This window comes from Papilio xuthus, unplaced genomic scaffold (assembly GCF_000836235.2).
Source record: "Papilio xuthus unplaced genomic scaffold, Pxut_1.1 DF827777.1, whole genome shotgun sequence".
NCBI classification, from domain to species: Eukaryota; Metazoa; Arthropoda; class Insecta; order Lepidoptera; family Papilionidae; genus Papilio; species Papilio xuthus.
The window spans coordinates 6863643-6884787 of record NW_013530872.1 but is presented as its reverse complement, the minus strand read 5'-3'; the positions used below and the strand labels follow the sequence as shown (position 1 = coordinate 6884787).

The 21145-nt window shown below is 34.8% G+C and overlaps 1 pseudogene; it reads left to right on the top strand.

Annotated features, from left to right (window-relative positions):
- The first annotated feature begins 613 nt into the window (after nt 1-613).
- On the top strand, nt 614-2440 carry LOC106115690 (dynein intermediate chain 2, axonemal pseudogene; annotated as a pseudogene).
- Nucleotides 2441-21145: the final 18705 nt, after the last annotated feature.

The following is a 21145-nucleotide window of genomic DNA, read 5'->3' as shown; positions in this document are numbered from 1 at the left end:
ATTGGGTTAATTCAAAAATGCTAATTCTAGACGACTTTTAAAGGGAAAGTGAATTAAAAAAAAGATATGTATGTTAGTGAAAGAGATTATATAATATTTTGTATATGTTGACTGGTTATTTTAAGTACGTTAATTGTTTTTTTTTTAATAAAGGAGAAACGGGTAGAGCGCTTGTGCCATATGACGCGGCGACCACCACCTTAAGTGGAAACATCCATTTCGGAACGACTCTTAATGGAAGCTTTTATCATTTAACCGGCAAAGCCAATTTTGTGGTCCTGTTGCGAAATGCTTTTAATCTTTTTATCGCTAAGCGTAATAAATAAATACATCACGCTTTTGTCGCCTTTGTTATGTAAATATACTTTTATAAGTACTCGAATTTTCCACTTCAAATTCAACGCTGGTGAATATTTTCGACTACAAATGGTTTTTAAGGGTCTCGTGAAGAACTTACTATAGAAATGATCCTATGAAGTAAGGTCTTGGTTTTTAAGGGTCATAAGAATTATTCTCTATGTTTTGCATTTTAAATAGGTAATAATATTGATAAAACTTTTTGGTTGTCATTTCTTTTTAGGTATAATGTTTTTTTCATAAATGTTGAAATTGTCATTTTCTGACTGCTGTTGGTTTTTGTGCAAAATGTAAATATAAAAGTTATTTATTGTATTTGTGATAATATATAATAAGTAGCAGTGAGTACACAAAATGGATATCAATTATCAATATAGCAAAAAGCGCGGCGATTTCGGTCGGCAGCCGTTGTTCTGCGAACAGGGGCCGCAGCTATGCGACTCCATCGCGCCTGACCTTGCCGAGCGCCGCCGTTACATCCTCCGCAATCCCGTACACCAGTTCACGCAGAATACACCTTCATTTTCTCAGCATATAATCAATACCATCAGAGCCGAATACACCAACTCTGGTGCCAATCATGCCGAAGGTGGCTGGCCCAAGGACGTGAACGTGGCGGACCCGGAGGCAACGCAGAGATATCGTCGTAAAATAGAAAAGGATGACAATTATATACATTGCGTAATGGCGTTATCCCCGGGAATGGAGCATTATGTTTTGCAAAACAACGCAATCGACATGTACCGTGCGTACTACGCTGAGATGGCGGAGGCGCCGCCGCTGGAACGTAACAGCGTGCGCATCGTGAATATTTGCCGCGAGCCCACGCATCCACCACGCCGCGTACGTGCAATCTGCTGGCATCCCGACGGAGGCCACCAGCTCGCCGCCAGCTACACATACATCGACTGGGACCGCCGACCGCTTGCGCCCGCGCATTCGCTGCTCTGGGACACGACGACTCCACAGGAGCCCCTGCTATCTATCTCGTTGGCTGGCGATGCAATCATGGATATGGCGTACGCACCGCGTGCACCACACATGCTCGCCGCCGCGCTGCTCAGCGGCCGTGTGGGCGCGTGGGATCCACGGGCAGGCAGCGCTCCCGTAGTGCTCTGTCCGCCGCACATAGCCCATCGCGATATGGCACGCCGTCTTCTTTTCATTCATTCTAAATCAGGACAGGAGTTCTTCTCTAGCGGACCGGATGGTGTCTGCAAATGGTGGGACATGCGGAACCTCAACGAGGTCACGGATGAATTAATCATGGACCTGGTGAAGTCGCCCACGGAGCCACAGAACATGGCCACTGCGTTCGGTGTCAGCGTTCTCGAGTACGAGTCTACCATCCCGAGCCGTTTCATGGTGGGCACCGAGAACGGGCTCATCATTGGCGGCAACCGCAAAGGAAAAACCGCTTACGAGAAATTGCCGGCTAGGTTCGATGCACACCTAGGGCCCGTGTGGTCATTGGAGCGGAATCCAGGCTTCCTAAAGAACTTCCTGTCAGTAGGTGACTGGACGGCGCGCGTTTGGAGCGAGGACTGCCGCGAGTCCGCTATACTTTGGACACCTCCAGCTCGACATCGCTTTACCGCAGGCGCGTGGAGCCCCACCAGGTTATCGCTGATGCTGCTCGTGCAGTTTAACGGTGTGCTGACGTGCTGGGACCTGCTGCGGCGCCAGCAACAGCCGGTGTTAAGCGCACAGATTTGCCCCGAGCCGTTGCTTAGTATACGCATGCATGAGACGGGAACTTTAGCGGCCTGCGGAAGCCAATTAGGAAATATATACGTTGTGGAAATGTCACACAACATGGCGCAGACAGACAAAAACGACAAAGCTCTATTGACGTCGATGTTCGAGCGCGAGAGCAAGCGCGAGCGCATCCTGGAGTCGCGGCTGCGCGAGCTGCGCCTGAAGCAGCGGCAGCCGGCAGCGGGCGGCGCTTCCGCACTGGCGCTGGCCACGCCCGCAGCTGACCTGGCTGCCGTGGCCGCGCAGTACGCGCAGACGGTGCGCCGCGAGCTTGCCAACTTGTAGAATCTGTTGAATTTTTATTTTAATTATGTTTACTACGATATTATTACGAATTAATGATTAATAATTATTATTTTAAATAAATTTATATTTAATGCTCCAGACAAGCATTTTTTTATTTTAGTATTTAATATCTGCTTTCACGCTCATTCCAGGAGAGTAAATGATCAAAGAAGACATATCTTTCCAAAAGAAGTGGTTTATTCATTAAATTTTGACAACACAGAATATTTTGAATGCCATTATAAGTCCGCAAAAACTATATAAAACCATCTAAAGCTCAATATATGGACCGGTTTTATATTTAAAAGACTTTATTATAGTAGCGACTTCGTAGAAAATGACAAGCAATTCGTGTAAGAATAGCCGCAGTAGACACACCCTAGACTGCAAATAGTCAATAGTCTGGTGAGTGTGTCATCGCTCCCCCGTGTCTGTCTCCGTAATAAAATTAAGACCCTCCTCGTACAATGGGGTAAGCTTAATGAAAATGCAATTCCATCGCACGACGTTTTTATTGCATAATTTCAGTGTTTATCTGAAATTAGATTGTTAATTCACGTATTAATTAATAAACCTACATATGTAACTTAGTATAAATATATAACTATAATATATAATATATCTACCCAGTAGATTTTTCGTAATAACTTCACACACTAACTCAATTTTGAAGGGGCTTTGATATTTCAATATCAATAAAAAGGGCTTCAGGTTAAACGTCAAAGCACTGAAGAGAGCAATGCTCGGAAAGTCTTTGAATTAAATTAAATGTACACGACATGTCGATCGAAAGATATTTGATTAAAGAAAATAAAAATATACTCAGACTGTCTACACCCTTACGACTTATATATACAACGAGTGGATTTTATTAAAAAAAATTATAGTAGCAAGTTTTTTATGTGAAGCCAGTTACTTATTTATATTTTTGTTTATAAATAATTTATACAAACAAAAACTGTTGTTTGAAAAACACTAGTTGTTGAATATTACAGTTTGAATAACAACTTTCTCCAAAGCTTTTTAGTAACGATAAAGCTCACTCGGCAAATGTATGAACGAGTAAGCGATGTAAAAAGTAAAGTTGATCATTCCGACATCATGTGATGTGACAGCGATCACCTTAAGTGCAAATATCCATTTTGGAGTGGTCCGTAATGGACGCTTTTACCGCTCAAAAGAGCCGAGATAAATGTTGCGTGTTTGTTCACTTTACATCCCAAATTCCTTTCATATGTTCATCATATTGTTAGAAAAGAATAAATAAAGCAAAATCATTATATCATTTTTAGGGTTCCGTACCTCAAAAGGAAAACGGAACCCTTGTAGGATCATTTTGTTGTCCGTCTGTCTGTCAAGACACTTTTTTTTCCTATAACTTTGATATCGTTTTTAAAGAAAATATTGTGTTAATTAGCTTTTATATTTCTTGATAAGATTACTAGATGTTTCTTGTAGTTCTAGACGACCCCTATTATTAGTCTTGAGATCACTTAATAGCGACTCTAACAATCCTTTAGGTATCCGACTAATTGGCTCCTCTGTAGTGATTGAAGAGTACTCTTAACTAGATTGTTACTCATGATAAGATGTTTTGACTGCTTAATATTTACATTATTTTAATATTTCAAAGTGGTTCATTTTAAACAGCTTTTAAAAGCTTCATTTGCACAAAGTCGATTCAAGCTTCGAGAAAAATGTAAAGCGAACATCGTTTTATTTCGTTTCATTCACTTCGCTTATATCTTTGAAAATAAACTTATCAATAAAATCTATTTGGCTAAAGACCGTAAATAGTTTTTACTTAGATAAACTATTTCGTTTATTTTATAAGCATCTTAACTTTTTTAATATACGGACCCGAATCAAATAGTTGCCAAAGAATCACAAAATATATTGAATAACATTATCTGTGAAATTACAAAAAAAAAATATTTACAAATTAAAGGCCTTAAATATTTAAAAACTAATTAACCCGGTAGACAACGTCTATAGAAGACTGCGAAGACTGGATTTTTGACACCATCCGTAAAATACATTAAGCCCGTTTCCTTTGTTATAACAACCTTTACCGTACCTAACTACAAAATAGCATAAAGCATTGCATGTCTTTAGTCCTTTTGCGGGTTTTGTTGCTATTAATTTTTATGTCTTCAGTCGCTATTATCTTACATTCATAAAAGTTTCTGGCATGATTACAAGAAATAACCACAAATCTCACAGCCGTAACACTGTTACGACTACATTTGAATTTAATTTCTGCTTTTTGCTATCTGTATTTTCATATTAACATCATAAAAGTCTTATTTAGCTGCAATTTTATTGTTATTTTAAAATAATGGTACAATCAAAAATGTTACAGAATATTTAATAATAAAATGATTACAAGTTTTTTAGACAGTAATAGTTAATCTTTCGGCACGCACGACATGCTTTCGTTACAAAGTCCAGTGTCAGAATGAATAGTGAGGGGACATAAACGTCGACATTTTAGTAAGGCTAGTGTAGCGTCAAAACTCTGGCACATTTTCGGATTTTCTACCTAATACAAGATAGATATGTTTTTGCAAACTAAAGAACAGTTTAATTTTATAAGAAATACATAATACGTTAAGTAACAGCATGATTATCTTTTATGGAATAAAAATTTATAAAAATCTAATCAATATTTTTTTCTCTAATCATCATCATCATCATTAGCTCAATTTACGTCCCCACCGAGGGTCTCAGAGCCTACCCTTAAGGGTGATTAGGCCATAGTCAACCACGCTGGCCCAATGCGGGTTGGTTGACTTCACACATATCTTTGAAATTTTTCTGAGATATGTGCAGGTTGCATCACGATGTTTTCCTTCACCGTAAGAATGTTGGATAAATGTACATATGTAAATCGGATATCGAAAAACTCATTGGTACATGACGGGAATGGAACCCCGGACCTGCAGATTGCAAGTCAATATTGAGTATGGATGTACCTTCTACATTTATCCATTTATTTAAAAAGTGCTTTTACCGTACTCAATAAAATATCAAAGATCACCTGTTAGCTTAATAATTGATTAAAAAGAAATGGATATGCTAAGTGCATTTACTGATTATGTATGACGAAATGCAAAGTGCCTTTGAACTTAACAACGAATATACTCTCCATGAACACGGCAATGCACTAATGCGTTCATTCATCATTTATCCAATAAGCATTGGTTTCTGAGGCCAAAATCACCGTTTAAAACATATTGTTATCTCTGTTTTGTCAAAGATAATGACAGAGATGGCGATATCCTTTATACAGAGATTTTGACCTCATAAATCAACGGTTACTTGAACAATAAAAAATCTCTGTTTATAAATATTAAGATCCTATAATTGAAGATTTGTCAGATAATTTGTGTTATTTCGTACACCTCATATGTTGTTACGGTGAAGGAAAACATCGTGATACAACCTGCACATATCCGAGAAGAAATTCAAAGATATGTGTGAAGTCAACCTGAGCTGATGATGATGATATGTTATAGTAATATTTTATGACATTGTTGCTTTGCCCATAAAGTTCCCAAACTTATTTTGTCTACTGCCCACTTTGACACTAAATATTTTTTTAGCGCCCCCATATTTTCACATATTTAAAAACCACTATAACTTCAAATGAAATTAATTAATTATTATGACCTATATATGTATATTAACGGAGAATTCTAAACGAAACTATAACTATAACCCGCAACTTGAGACGTGCAGTGCCCACAAGGGGGCGTTATCGCCCACTTTGGGAAAGACTGATGTAAACTTAAGAAAAGAAGCAGAAGAAACACAAATACTGTTGATGATATCGATGATATGTTACCCTTTAACGACTCTGAGTATGATAGAGTTAAGAATTACGATATTGTCTTTAGTCTAAAAGTGGCCACACGGGTGTTTATTTTGTTTTGCTAACTAACATTTGGATAGGCAAGATTCTCCAGAGAACTGCGTTTACATACATCATTACAAGTTAGTGTAATTTACTTAAAATTACCATATTCCAGTTTTGAAACCATTCCATAGGTTTCCACAAAACTTTGTAATTTATGCCGTGATACAAGTTACATAGGTAATTTCGTTCACCACTATGGAATAAATTTTAACAGTGGTAGAGCCCGCTTTAACATCTTCGCACAAATTGGCCCAGCTCGCCCGGTGAAATACCACGACCACACAGAAGACAGGCGTGAAGTGGAACCAATTCCGCGTTTCGTCTGATGAGTGTGCGTCCCGGAGGCCTAATTTAGTCCTCTTTCCCTTCCTACCCTTTTTCTTATAAAGAAAGGATGGAAAGTGGAAGTGGACTTTCCGGATGAGAGGATGCATGGAAATGTTCTTTCTGTGCATCCTCTCCTACGTCGATTAAAGGTAGGCAACGCATATGCTATTGCGTATGTCTATGGGCAACGGTCACTTCGCTATTTCAGCGATTTCAGGTGGCCGCTCGCTCGTTTGCCACCTTATGATATAAAAAATGCCATAACTGCACCCTTGTCGGCATCAATGACACTCCTTAAACTCAATAATAGTTAATACATTGTTATCATGTGTCATCGCTCCCCTAAGCCTATACCACTAATGAAATTGACAAACGAACAGCGGTGATAAACTTAATGAAAATAGACATTTTTATTTGATGGCTATATCGTACTATATTTCACAATTAGTTACTTACGTTATCTGAAGTATTTTTAACAACGTAGTACTAAAAATTGAAGTGTTTTATAATGAAAGTGCATTCAGTTTTCACTGCCAAAACACCCACACAAAAACACTGAATATTACCATCCAAGAATGAGAGAGAATGACATTTTTATACGTGTTTTTTAGTATTTAACTCACGGTAAACTATATAAAGCAATTGTAATTAATTCTATTACTTATATTTCGGACTAACCGTGTCCCGCGACTTTGTCGGCGCGGAATTGCAAAAATAGCGTCTGTTTTTGCCGTACACATGAGGTACCTTTCGGCAAAAAATCCTCCCATTAAAATCGACTCTACCGTTTCGAAGATTATAAATACAAATCCAGATTTGCGAACAGATAGACAAAAATTTTAAAAATTTGGTTTTTCGTTATAAACAACGCATGATGCGTTGTCATTTGCAGAATATGTTTTTTTTTTTATGTTACGATATTAAATTAAATATGGTTGATAGACATATATGGAAAAGATATACAAATCGACCGATCGATCGATCAATAGGGGCAAAAATTGATGATGATGATGATATTAAATCTAGGATGTGATAGTCTACTTAAGTTTACCTACCTATCATAGCACTACTATTGTTTTCCTAAAGTAAACTAATCTACTAGGTCAGTTGTCATATATCTCTGTGGTTACTAAGAGAAATTGCTTCTACACAATTAAAGAAGTCCAACAGTGAACAAGAATGAACGAGTGAATAATTCAATTATCTGAACTGTCGTCAATTTACTGAGGCGCGTCGCCGCACTTCACAATTTCATTAAAACGTTAATAAACAAGACGAGAATATAAAAACTTTTATCATTTCCATTCTTGTTAATATAACGATAAAAATAGCACACTTTAAATAACTAGAAAATGTTGCTTATTTGTTATTTCGCTCAGAAACTTACTGATTGTATAGTTTGTTATTCTTTTCGTTTATCTCGAGATATACGAAAAATGTTTGCTTACAATAGCAAAGTTATTCTGTTTACTTTTATTTACGTAAATATATGAAGTTATGATTTAACAATTCGCCTTTAGCCTTTTTCATCCTTAACTTCATTAACATAGCAGTATTTTGGATATTTCAATCATAAAAATAGATTAAGACGTAACATATCGTATAAAAACTTTCTATCAGCTCTGTTTCTTCAAAGATTATGAAATGTTTTTGTTCAAGAGTTTTGGAATCCTAAGGTAATGCTTGCTTTAAATATCTCAAATTATGTACTGGTCGCAAGAAAAATGTTTGAAAAGTATCTTTAATTTTGGTGTATATTATGCCACGTATTATTCGTCATTACTGCGTCCTCGGCACTTTATATGAAAGTCGAAAAAGTGTTTAAGTACTATGTACCTTCCCGTGAAAAAGACCCTTCTGAAGGATCAAAGCGATGTTACATAATCTTCATCAGTATATTTAAGCGTCAGTTTTTTAGACTTTAAAATATTTTCACATAATTAAAGAATTGTTTACATCACTTTACACAGTTTTTACTCCGCTATGCTACCAACGTGGCGGAGAACAAAACTCCACATAGCATACGCTTGCCGAATTTCCTCCGTAGCTCAAACTGAGTTACGTATTTTGGGTAAACATGTCGGGGAGAAACACACCTGGTCAATGGTAGCTACTCGCTATCTAGTAGTATTATGGTTCAGATCGCAGAGCGCTAACGAGGCAGAGTCTTCGGGGACTGTCTTTAAAAGATTTTCCATCCGACACCAAAAGAAAAGGCTTCTAGAGGAGGAGAGGAGGAGATGGAATGCGTTCAACCCACATGTATATGTATACCGGCGAAAAACATTATTCCCTGGATCAGTAGGATTAAAAGTGCAATACTTCTCAATATTACATATATTGTCGTTAAAAATAATAAAAAATCTAAGAATAAGACAAGAAAATGCCTTTACCGTTTATTCATTGGGTGAAACATAATGGAGAATGACAAGTTACAACCAATGTCAATATTGAAAGAACACGAGTCGTGTTTGTGCGAGTAATAAATTGCGGCAACCGCCACAAATTGTATCTGCCGCTCGAATAAATTTGATAGATTTTTATTATCACTTTGGCAAATAATTTCACACGATCTATTGATTTAAGTGTAAAAGGTTACTAAGAGATGGCCTATCATAAAATATACGCAAACGATATATTTTTGAATCAAAACATTCGAGAAAGATGAACCTATTTGTGTATTTAAATGGAGTTTAAAAACATACTTAGATTAGAAAAACAAATTACTACGTTGAGCTTCTATTGTTTTTATGACCAAACATTTTATTTCTAGGCTTTATGATGTAATAATTAATATTAACTTTACTTAACAAAAGTAGAGGCAGACCAAAGAAAGATTGGATGGATTGTGTGAAAAAGAATATGCGTAAGGGAGTGAATTCAGATGTGACTGCCAATAGATATGTATGAAGGAGTAGGACATACTATGCCAACCTTCCGTAGGGATAAAGGCTGGTTAATAACCAACCTATAATTACAGTGATCCTATAATTAATGAAACATTTATTGAAAACATAAACAAAGAATCTAACTTTAGAAATACGACTTTTCTGTTTGCATTTAAATCTTACGGTTGGCTTGCAAGAATTATTTAAAGGCTGAAAAACGTAAAACGTAAAAGACTTTATATTTTTTTAAGTATTTGCGCTCGTTACAATCGCAGTTCGTAGAGGCAATAACAAGCACTTCACTTGAAACGTCACTGATGCTTTCCTCATATTTTACAGCTTCTTTTTCTTTCCTCGCATGACTCAGCAAAACTGCAACGTCGTTTTAAAGCATACTTCACGTCTATTACAAAATATTCTTTATTTTGTACGAATTTTTCTATATTTTAATATGCTACCTATTTTTTGGTGACTGAGCACTGTTTCCCTTGAAGTGGCATTTCCAGGTTCACGAGGCTTGGGGTGGTCGGGCGTCGAATACGTTTAGCCTAATAAATATAGACTTCGTAACGCCATCTAAGACTTTCTGAATATCAAGGGGGATTTAATTTTTTTTTAAACTTTCGTCCCACCTAAAAGTGAGACATTTTAAGTTCTAATAGAAAAACCTAATAATTTTTATACAACATAATTTTTCCTTATATTTTGACAATAAAATGTATTTATACTAAAAACTACTGATGACATTTCGCGAGCGTAGTAACTTTTTCTTTTTTCATTTGAACGAATAACAAACTAGAAAGGGTAAAATTAAAATGTAAGGATCCATCTTAAGTTTTGAAAAGGCATTTTTATTATGCTTTCATAATTTAAGTATTGTACTCAGACGTATAAGCGATACTGTAACTTTTCATAGAAGTGCCTCATTTAAAGTTACGGTGTTTTCATTTGAATTAAAAAAAGCACTTTAATCCAGCTTTAGCTTTATATAAGACATTTCTTCAAACTTCATGTATTTTGAAACATATTTTTATACTTAATGTATTGAAACTATGTTCAATGAGTGTAAATAATAAGTTAATATTTAAGTAATAACTTATTACGTAACCAAAAGATACAAAGTACTTTATTAGTCAACCTTAACTTACAATACTATAAACAACTCTCTCCGCGACATCAATCGAATTGAATTAAAAAAAAAAACATATAAGTAAAATTCTAGTGGAATTATGGAATGACTATGTGAAAGAGGATATGCGTAGGAAGGGGGTAGATTCGGATATGACGGCTGATAGTGATGTATGGAGGAGTAGTACATATTGTGCCGACCCTTAATAGGGATAAAGGCAGGTTGATGATGATTATTATTATTATTATATGTAGTTGCACACTGGCAGCTGGTCAGCTGATATGTGTGCTAAATAATTTGGAGATATTCAGCTTGTCGATGTTGTTTTTAAGAGCGTTAATTGATGGAGCCATTGCAATGCTCTCTGGGAGTTATTTCCATGCTGCAACAACCCTGTTCGATAAGAAATATTTCATAGTATTTTTCTTAGCTGAGTTTTCCCAAAGCTTCAGGGGATGATGATACGTGTAAAATCCTAACGCCTTTTTACACTGTAGTTATTTACTTCAGTTCCAAATTTCGTAAAGATTTAATTCAGTTGTTCTGGATTTTCGTTGTATCCATTCATCCAAACTTACACATTTATAACTTTAGTAAGATCTATGAAATAATTATACAATTAAACCACTCTTCTATGTATGTTCGTAAGTAATACAAAACACAGTTAAGGAAGCTTAAGTTCATTCTATGATTTAAGTTTAAGATAAGTTTGTGAACTGTATTTTGTGTTAATTAAACTTTACAGAAACAGAAGATGGATTAACTGAACTTAGAGCAACAAGTTAACTAGTCTAAATGTTACTTCTAAACGTGGAGACATTTTACTTACACATTTTATTGCGAAAACTTTTATATTTTACTAGCTGTAGCACGCGACTCTGTCCACGTGACTAAAAAAGAATTTAAAAATTCTATGTGTTCTTCCAGACTATGTTCTACATCTGTTCCAAATTTAAAATCTGTACCAAATAACTGGATCGGTTAAGCCGTTCTGGAGATATCTAACGAACATGCATCCATCTATCTAAAAATTCAAATAAATGCGAATGTTCAGATGGATGGATGTTTGTTTGAAGGTATCTCCTGAACGGCTGAACGGATCTTAATGAAATTTGGCATACATATAGAACATATTTTGGAAGAATTCCGCGCGGATGGAGTCACGGGCGACAGCTAGTATTTATATACACGCGTATTATTAATAAAAAAAAGTGTTGATTAGTATATTAAATCTTAAAGACTATTCACTAACAGGAAATATAATTATGTTAACGAAGACATTAAATTAATTTGAATAACATCTTTCAGTCTTCATAAACTATTAATAGTCTCGAATCAAGAAAACGTAAATTATACTTTTACTGAATCTACGATTTAATATTCAATACGCGAACACATTACGAGACATAATTTAGCAAGACATTTTAATAACTTGCATTCATAAGCAAGGAAGCAAAATTGAAGAAAAATAATGAGTCGGTGCAAACGTTATACGAGAAGTAGTTAAAGTTGCAGCTTCTAACCGTGATTAAAGTATGAAATACGCTTTACTCTCAACAAGCGAGAATGTTAAATTTGAATTATAAAAACATTTCCGAGGGAAAACACGCTTAGAAATATAAAGAAACATTTTTTCTTAGTAATTACAAGGCACCATCCAATTTAGATATTTTTATACGATCATAAAGCGTGTTATTCCTTTGGATACTCTGTAATTTATTTGATGATGATGTTGTCTTTGGTTGTGTACTCTTATATTATAAAAATAGATGCCTTTAATTTCGATATTTGTTATGGCAAATTAATTATGACGTATTTTTTCATCAAATTGGACTACGTACTAATATTATAAATGCGAAAGTGAACGGATGTATATTTGTTTCAACGTATCTCCGTAACAGCTTAACAGATCTTGATGAAATTTGGCACAGATGTAGTGTATTGTAAAGACCACATAGGCTACTAATTAAGTTTTTTTTTAATCCTGCTCGGACAGAGTAGCGAGCGACAGCTCGTTATTAATAAATTGATATTAAACAGTTTTAATAATTATCACAGAGATTAAGAAATGTATAATATATCATATCGCATACAAGAGACGGTATATAATATCGTAAGATGTTTCCTAACGTTTACATACTCAGGAGAGCATATTGGAATACGACAAGTTTCAAGCAGAATCAATATTGGAAGAACATGGCTGGTGTTTGTGAGGGGAATAAATTGAGGATACCAATGAGATTGTGGTTATATATCACAGAATATAAAAGATAAAAGTGGTTACTAACACGTGTTATTGTCACATAAATTATTACGATTTTCTAATACTTTTGATTTTATTAGTACAAGGAAGTTTTTTCTGCTCTTTTTTTTTTGCTACTTGAATTGATATAGGTATAATACCTACATTTATAATTTTACATCTTATATGACGATGTATACTTACGGTTGCCATCGATTCCGGTTGCCCGGAATAAAAAAAAACCAACATATGTTTTTCCAGATTGTGTTCTACATCTATCCATGCATTTAAAGTTGCGCTTTTATAATATCGAGAGCGATATCGAGATATCGAGAGCAATGGTGGCTCAGGGGTTTCAGCACTTGACTTGCAATCTGCAGGTCCTGGGTTCGAATCCCGCCATGTACCAATGTGTTTTTCGGTTTTCGATTTACATATGTACATTTATCCGACGTTCTTACGGTGAAGGAAAACATCGTGATGCAACCTGCACATATCTGAGAAGAAATTCAGAGATATGTGTGAAGTCAATCAACCCGCACTTGGCCAGCGTGGTTGACTATGGCCTAGTGACCCTTTATTTAGGGTAGACTCCGAGCCCCTCTATGGGGACGTTTAGTGAGCTGATGATGATTTATAATATTAATAATATGTAACATCTTAGTAAGATTTTTTTTTGGTTAAACTAAAAGATAGCCAAATTATTAAAGACATATAAATAGATTTTTAGGAATTGTGTAACGCTTACCCCCTTTGTCCTTTGTCTACAATAATGTTGTTCAATTTATTACTACACAGATATTATACAAAGATGGATTACTTAATCTTGGAAGCAACAAGTTTTAATTAAGTAGAAGCGTTGTTGTTACGAGTTTAAAAGATTCTTTGAGTTTCAAATTGTACGCAAGTTACGATACTTAACCATTAACATTTTATAGTAATTAATTAACGTATTTATAAATCAGAATTTGCTTTCCATAGATATTTTGAAGGAGAAGGTAATTCTGGAGAGTGAGCATCCTTTTTCTATGATTCTTATTATATATTATTTTACAGTTGTATTTGCATATTTTATAGTATATGTCGAACTAAGGATAATTAGATTGACAAATCACTAGAGATGAGTTGATTACAATCGATTATGAAAATATTCGATTTTCGAAGGTTGTTCTCATACAACTTGCAATCGAATGATTGTTTTTGAATTACACTAACTTTTTTCTCCTTTTTATACCAACTTTATTTTAAAAACTATGTAAAGAAATAAAACGTTAAACCAAAAATGTATCTGTTGACAAAGAAAAAAGAAAAGTATTTATTATTTTATAGTTAATTGTGCGACATAGCAAAATAACCGTAATAAATTTAAAAAGTATTAAAAACCCTAAATCACTAACACTTATTTATATGATAAATTTTATAACAAGACCGATTTTCGATAGTTCATAGTTGCTCGTTAAGCACGTACGGTCTGACACTATGACAACCATCCATTAAGTACAGTAATACTCATTCAAAATTAATTCGATACTTTATAGACGTTTATTTGTCAAACTAATATAGACAAACTATAACAAATTATTGTAGTGGACAAATTTAAAAAGGCTAAAAGGAAGAAAATATTTTCCACTTTCTAAGTTCCCATAGCTCGTTACAGAGGCACTTCGTACAAATGATAACAGGCACTCCAGTCCCGAGTTACTGATGCTTTCGTTATATTTTACGGCGTCTATCATTTTCTTTACGTGGTCGAGAAAACTTTAAGGACATTTTCATATTTGATAATTTTATAGTAAGGTCAAATGGAAAGGTCACACTAATCTTTTACTACGGAAATCGAGACCCTTAGTGACCTTGTAGATATATTATCTTACTTCTATTATAAATGCGAATGTTTGGATGGATGGGTAGATAGATGGATGGATGGTTTTTTGTTCGAAGGTGTCTCCAGAACGGCTGAACTGAGCTCGATGAAATTTGACATACATATTGAACATGGTGTGGAAAAACACATGGTCTACTAATTTTTTCATTCCGCGCGGACGTAATTTTTTTATTTTTCATATGATAATTGTGACTTAGCAATACACTTTTAATATTGTTTAAATGCCTTGAGGAAACTATAAAGTATACATAAAATGAACTGTCTATTTTATTACTTATTTAAGTTTAATTCAGAATTCCTTGACCCACATTCCGGATTTGCGACACCATAAAAAGTATAGTGGCCGTAACGCAGAGAAACATCCACACGCAACGCCTTGCTTTGTCGTAAATAGAAAATAAGAACTGTCAGGTGAGGTATTGCTTGGAAATATCTATCGATTCTATATAAATCTACCTATATCCAAGAATGGGATAATAAACTGGGATAAAACAGTATTAAACATTTATCAAAGTCTCTTGGCTCAATAAGTAAATATTTGATTGCTTGCATCATGTTTGTTTTTATACTTTTTTGGGAGAAATCCTTACTGTAAAGAAGGAATTAAATTTTTCATTAATAACGTTCATTTATTTAACTTACATTTTTTAAATTTCTTACTGCATTCATCGTAGTACTTTACGTGTTTATCTTAAATTAGTGTATAAAATTCTCGTGTCACAATGTTAGCTACCATATTCAAACGACTTGTCCGATTTTTATGAAATTTTATAAGCATGTTCAGTAGGTCTGATAATCGCCTACTATATATTTTTTAATACCGCGCGGACGGAGTCACCAGCGAGTGTGCATATACGAGCTTAAGGGCAGTTAAGCCCATAGTTTAGCGAGTCTTTGATTGTTTGTGCAAACTTCTAAAACAAAACAAGAAGTATAAAGTTCTGAATAAAATAATAAAGCCCAAAACCACCATCCCTGAGCTTAATGATCCCCGTTTGTATCATTTCCGTGGCATTTGATTCGTAATTGCCTCATAAATGTGGACGGCTCTGCTTAGTTCAATTGTCTCGGTTATAACGAAAATGTTATTTATGTAATATATGTACGTTTGTTACTCCTTTGCATACGATATAAAGAACTCGGATAATCTTCATGTCACTTACACTTACACATGTGTCTGTATGAAGTCGATAAAAATTACAAAATGTATTTAAACCTGGTCCTGTGATTAGATTGTTTGCGATTTTTTAAGTGAATTTAGTAAGGTGTTACGATAACAAATTTAGGATTTAGCGTGAAGGATAGGCGATATTTTTTTTGAGAAATTTATTTTATATGGGGAGAAAAAGAACAAAAAAGAAGTTGCGAAAAAAAAAATATGCTTAACCCTTAAATTGTCTTTCGTTACTTTTAACCGGCTTCTTTTAATAAAAATATATCTTGGAGAAATGTTATATGGTTTTTTGATATGAAAAATAATTTGCCGAAGAAATTTTTTTTTAAAATGAAGTACAAAAAAGTTTTCAAAGTAAATCTGAATAATGTGATATAAACGTCACCTTTTACGAATTTAGTTTACTATAGAACATTTTGAGGGCTTATTTAGGTCGGAACGTGACTCATTGCGGAGACGAAATTGTACGGCTCAATATTTATTTCAACAATTGCCTACATTGCTACTCATAAAAGGACGAGATTTATTATACGTTTTAAACGTTTAATATAGCAAAGGATTTTTAATTAAGTTGTAACGTTTATTACGTAATAAGTTAAAAAGTTAATGATATTTACATAGTATGCATGGATGTTACATACAATACATGAGTTTTTTTTATATATTATAAGTTAGCAAACATGCGGGCGGCCTTCCCAAATCGCTGAATCAGCGAAGCGAACGCTGCCCATTATCGACGGGCTACGGGATGCACAGAGTGAATATTTTCCCTTCCCATGCATCCCCTCTACCGGAAAATCCACAACCACTGCACACCTTTCCCTTATAAAGGATTAAAATTAGGCCTCCGGTACCACACTCGTCTGATGAAACGAGGAATTTCTTTCACTTCACGTCTGTCTTCTGTGTGCTCGTGATATTGGGAAAAACCGGCCAATTCGTGCGAAGATGTTAAAGCGCGCTCTATCACTGTTAAACAATTGCAAGTATTATTAATATAAAACAACTAGCGAAGTTAGTTAGAACCAAAGTTTTGAAGAGCTAACTTTCTTGTTAGAATAGCTTCGTGAATAATAATAACTTTACTTTGAATAATTAAAGGTTTGTTAATTTAATGTATATTTAGAGAAATGTGTCAAATGTAAAATTAGGAATATTGTTACTAGGTCTACATTTAGCTTTAAAAATCTTGATTTTAAATGTTTTTAAAACTAACATATTTATCCCTCATCCATCCATCCATCCACCTAAACTTTCGTTTCTATAGATATAAAAGAAAGTCGTGTTAGTTACACTATTTATAACTCAAGAACGGCTTTACCGATATGGTTGAAAATTGGTGAGGTAGCTTAGAGCCAGGATACTATTTATTCTTTTTTTCGAATTTATGCCTTGAAGAGCTGCTTTTTATTTAACTTATCTATATATTAAGTTTTTTTATATATCCACGCGGATGAAGTCGCGGGCGACACTAATAATATTAGTAAGATTACATAAGTGATTTGCATATCAACATTGATTCATATTTGTCGATCAAAGTACAACCTACACCCATACATCAACCATACGTTAAGTATTTAGTAGCAAAAATTCGTTTCTACGTCTGCGAAGACGTATCATACAATATTTATAAGAGATATACATAATGTTGTATTGTGGCAAATAACTATAGTTTTCGCAACACCTAACTTTACGGTTATTGCGCAATAAAGTGCTGCTTTTAATGTATGAATCGGAATATCAAAATGTTATAGCCATTGTGTACTATTTTTATTACCCATTACGAGTATGACGTTTATAAAAATACAAAGGCCGTTTGAATACTATCTTTCTGTTTGTATTTTATGTGCATTTTTGTTGCGTATTTCAAGATTAGCGCTATCACGTATGTGTAACGCACGCGTTTTAACCCTATGACAGCCGCTGATTGATATTATGGATGTGGTTATTTGTTTCACCATATGTATGTGTTAACACGATACTTTTGGTATAACCACTTCATTACTTATTGGTCAAGATCGCATTTCGAAAGACCACGCATAATAATATTTTAATAGTCTAAAATCCGCATCGGGTGCTAGTAACGGTATAGAAGGATTTTTAGGAGTTTTTCATTTTATGGTAATGCCCTTAGATTTTAGATATCTGTCAGATTTATAGTCGGGTCGTTACCTCGCAATGCAGTGCAGAACAAGCAGTGGGCACTTGATGTATGCCGCAATGCAGGTGACGCCTTCGCAGAGCTTCGAGCCCGTGCTCCCCCGCATGCCTCAGTGCGGTCGAATGAGCTCAAAAAGCAGGCGCGAGCGCGGCTACAACTTCAACTCAACGTAACTCTAACTACGGAACTTGGTAGGCACAAACGCCCCGCCTCATTATATTCCCTCAATTTCACTAAGTCTAACAACATTCATGTTTATTAATGCGGAATCCAGTTGATTTTGAGTTTTAACTTTTGAAATCAGTACGTTTTTGTTTGTGTTTTGGCTTGTTATTAAATTATAGGCACGAGTAGGGTTAAATAGGATTAAGATAGACTTTTGAACATCGACATCGGACTGACAAAACAATATTTTCGTGGTTTGTGTTTGTAATTTCTATTAGCTGTAGCCTAAGCGGATGCACTAATTTCTCTTAGGATCTTCAATCGCCTCAGGATATGGTCTGTAGGACTTGTTGGTTTTTGAATTTATTTCGAAGTAAAATAAGATTTTCGCTTTGTAATAACGCTTTTTATAATCTTCAAAAACATCAAACCCTTTAACAAATACAACTGAATTCTAAAACTGATACAAACGACTTGAAACTTATCGAATACCACCTCAAGGTATCAAAGTTCACAGTTTGTTTTCAAGAGACTCGAGATTGCCCTCGCGGCAGAGGAGGTCGCGTCACAAAACATCCGATAGAGGAGCACAGTGAAGAGTAATTTCCTTCAAGTGGGTTACTCAGTAAAGTCTAGCAGCGCAATCAAGCGACAAGTATGCAACGTTCGCCTCCACCCGTCTGCTTTAAAATAACATTACAGGCGAAACCTTAATGATTGCTATCGACTTTTATGAAAAAACTTGAACGTCGCCAAAACCAAAGGGTGACAAAAAGTAATGCCTTGCTAATTTTCTTTTATACTTTACTTAATTCTACTTTCTAGCTTTAATAAATTGAATTCATATTTTGTAAACACGTCTCAACTGGAATTTAAATGAGATGAAAATAAAAATTAGTAGCCATACGAGACGGGAAGGCACTCAAATGGAATGTCTAATTAAATTTGTTGAGTGTCAACGCAAAGTTTCGTTTCGCCTCTCGGCTTTTTATAACTTACATTTGAATCGCGTTGTGTAGTCGGCTCACGTCTCTCGCTGAATCAATTTCGCGTCAGCCTGCTTTCCAACTTTATAGAGCGCTTCTCTGATTAAGGCATTCTGTTTTAATGCCATTAAACATTTAATTGAGTGGTAAACAAAAAGTTTGTAAATAAAAAAAGGAGAGGGGAATCATCAGATACAATCCTAAAGGTTAAGTAAAATAATATTCTATGTCTTAGGTATTGACCCTTCTTGAAATTGACAGGCAATGTTGACGACGTTGTGGAAATCCCAGTGTATTCCATTTTGAAAAACTTAATGACGACCTAAGTAATAAGCTGGGAGATGGGTCTAGTTGTTGGTAACAACTACTAAGTTTCTTAAGTTAGTTATATAATTGTAAATAACAAAATTAATGATAATGAAATTTATACACATCACGACCTTTTCATTAGCATTAGCGCTTTACCACTATCCCGATATTAAGTAGTTATGTGATCAAAGATAGTACACACTAGTTGCTTTGTTGCTTTGTCTTACGTCAAGTAAAGTAAAGACCGTGCAGCCATATTCCTAATATAAACGGTTATTGCAATATTAAAGCTATTGTCCCTAACAAACATAAAGCAAGAGGTATCTGCACTCACCACTATACAGAGGCAATAAATTTCAAATACTGCCGGTATCGTATAATAAAAGGCTCTATCTAAATCTGATATTATCTTAACGCCTCATATCTCTTTACTACTTCGGAATATCTTTATAAATGTATACAAATATCTATATAAACTGTTGATTCCAAATATTATATTGCTCGTATCTTATTATCTTATCTATATATGTAAAAATCAATTGCTGTTCGTTAGTCTCACTAAAACTCGAGAACTGCTGAACGGATTTATCTTATCTTGGTCATGAAATGTTCCTGGAGGTCTAGGGAAGGTTTAAAAGGTGAGAAAAATTCATTCCACGTGGAGTCACAGGTGACAGCTAGTTTTAATAATAAAAAATAGAGATTCTCAGAAAATTTAATATAATACAATTCTTTAATACACTATCCTAGAAGATTAACAGTAAAAGTCTTTCCCTAATTATCGTTAGTGCTTGTTACAAACGGTATGTTTAATTTGTAAAAAACTTGTTTTTCTAATTTATTGAAAACTATAGAAAACAAAAGAAACTTTTAAATTAAGTAACCAGCAAGTATGGTTTCAACTTCATATAGTTTTGCAATAAATTCGTTCGTTATCGTATGTAAGATATAATAAAAAATACCCTAGGAAATCTTAAGTATTGCACACGCGAACAAAGCGCATGTGCGTGCTTACATTTAAACAATGCACGTCATCGCTTCCACCTCAAGTGTTAACGAGGGCGGTAAAATGTTGCCGGCGAAATATAACGTTTATGTTGACATTTAAACCGCTGCTTCGCTTGATAAGCAAACATAAAGCTTTCGCCGCTAAGCACTTTACGCTTAAATATTCATTTAATACAAAGCTGCTTTAATGTAACTGATTTACGTAAATCATCCCATCATGGTAAATTATAACTTAACTTCTTATGAACATGGCTTCCTAATATATAATCCAAATAAAATATAACTCGACTTATGGGGTACTGAAAATAATCACAAATATAAACAATAACAACTTGAATTCAATAATATAACAAATTATCCCATTTAATTAATTAAACCTAACCTTATTTACTGTAGAATGCATATAGAAATCAATATTGATTAGTTCACAATAATCTAAACAAACTTGTGATAAAATAGTGAAATCAGAGAGTGAAGCCGGTCATACTTTGCGCTCCTCTAACCTGGTGGGAAACATACGTAGTCAAAGTTGCTTGGGGAAGCTTCAAGCTT